The sequence below is a fragment of the Eucalyptus grandis genome, chromosome 11, assembly GCF_016545825.1.
Source record: "Eucalyptus grandis isolate ANBG69807.140 chromosome 11, ASM1654582v1, whole genome shotgun sequence".
NCBI classification, from domain to species: domain Eukaryota; kingdom Viridiplantae; phylum Streptophyta; class Magnoliopsida; order Myrtales; family Myrtaceae; genus Eucalyptus; species Eucalyptus grandis.
The window spans coordinates 35,188,465-35,190,582 of record NC_052622.1 but is presented as its reverse complement, the minus strand read 5'-3'; positions in this window follow the sequence as shown (position 1 = coordinate 35,190,582).

The following is a 2,118-nucleotide window of genomic DNA, read 5'->3' as shown; positions in this document are numbered from 1 at the left end:
CGAACCAAATGGTGTGTTTTCAATTCGGGCACTATACGTGGTATCGCAAACACACACATATCAAAAATGTTCAAGTCATTTCAGGAATTATGAGAACCCAAACCTACTCAAACAATTGACACCCCCGCTACAATAGTATCAAGATAATTAATTATCTTTTATGCCAACTCTTAAGAAGAAACTATAAACAAATAATTAATGACCGATGAAAAATGGCATAAATGATCTTTAAGTTTTTCACTTAATGTGTAATATATTCTCCGAATTTTTAATTTTTTCAATGTGGTCCTTAAATTTTACCCAAATTTATTCAATGTAGTCCATCAAGTTTTAATTTATTAAATGTGATCCCTGAATAAATTAGCTTTTAGACCATGTGAAAATATTTAATGTTATTCTTCTATCAATTTAAGTCCAGAAAAAAATATTAAACATCTTCATATAAGATAAACAGATCATATTGAACAAATTAAAAATTTCGAGATAATATTTCATATTAAGATAAAATTTAGAGATCACATTGAAAAATTAAAATTTTAAATATCACATTGCACATTAAATTAATGTTGAACGATGATTTGCATCATTTCCTGTGAATCTAAGTGCAAAGTAAACTCAATCCTATGTTCCTATTCGTCTAGTTTAACTACTGTTGTTTGTGGACGCACGACCACTGTTCCAGTTTCCCTTCTCACACGATCCATCCGCAAAGTGACATGATGAGTTTTTTCTATGTGTTGATGGGCCTAAAAACCCAGCCCGCAAGTTAAGGGCCCATGAAGGAAGGGTTGAAATATGAAGATGCGTTTTATGTTGAGAAGTTATGTCTTTTGGAGGAGCGTTTTAAGAGATAGAAAAAGGGGGAACACACTTTTACGTACGTACGTTTTCAGAAAACACTCCCTTCCCCATAAACGAAAGAATAATATGCTCTCAAACAGAATTTTCTTCCCTTGAAAAGAACAGTACGCTCCTCGGTAGAACATGATCGGGATTCTTCCTCGAACTTCAACATTGGTGTTTAATTTGTGAAAGACAAGGTATACTCGATTCCATAGTGTATCTTTTGATCGATGATACACGTGCTTCCTGGGCTCGCTTTCCACATTCGTTGTTTTAGGGGTTCGATTGAATATCATATCGTTTTTAGGGAATCCGTTTCCCCCAACATTGGTATCAAAGTAATAGTTCATGTTTCCCGATCCCCTGTTCATGTATGTAAATTGTTTATTGGTTGAATTTCGTGAAATGCCGTCGTCGCTCGATCGGGGAAGGAAAAATCTTGACACCGCGTACTGTTCACCCCTATTTGTGACTTTCTGTAAATCGAAGTTCATTTCTAATAGCGTAGGGTTGTAGTTCTCATTGATACGAGAAAATTGAATGGCAAATCACCGCCGGAGGCCCTTGGACGCGCCGCCACGTGTGGCCAGAAGGAACCGGCGTCGTCGGCGCGTGCAACGCACGCACCGATTCGGTTCCCAAGCGCATGCAATGCATGTGCACGGTTGTTGGAACGTGTGCGGCACACGCCAGCTGACGTCATTGTGATGTCAACCCGCGGTTGCCCACGCACGCACATGGCATATGCCGAGTTAGTCGGTTCGACCCAACCCGACCCGTCCGACCTCGACCCATCTGACGATTGACCTGTTGACCGTTGACTTAGGCCGTTGACCTGCATTGACCATCGTTGACTGGAGTTGACCACCATTGACCGGCATTGACCACCGTTGACCAGCCAAAAAAAAGAATGGAGGAAAATTATGTATTTTCCGTTGTTGTTCGTAGTGGATTATAAATAATCCCTTTTGTTTTACATTTGTTGCAGGAACAATTATGCGTTATGCACGCATGCCTACATTTCCGAGAATTGACGAAGAAAAGGCAAGACTTAAAGAGCTAATGACAGAATTAGCTAATTATCGGTGAAATTATGGTGATGTAGTATTACACGTGGTCAAGGTCAATTAGATGATACACGAAATCGTCTAGAATGGTTATCTTATGCTGGATTTTGAGAATGTGCTGGCCTTAATAAACACTTTTCCACCTAAATGGCAAACAGTGTTAGATTGCCTATGGAAAGTCAACGTGGTCCCAGATTATAGGAGGCTT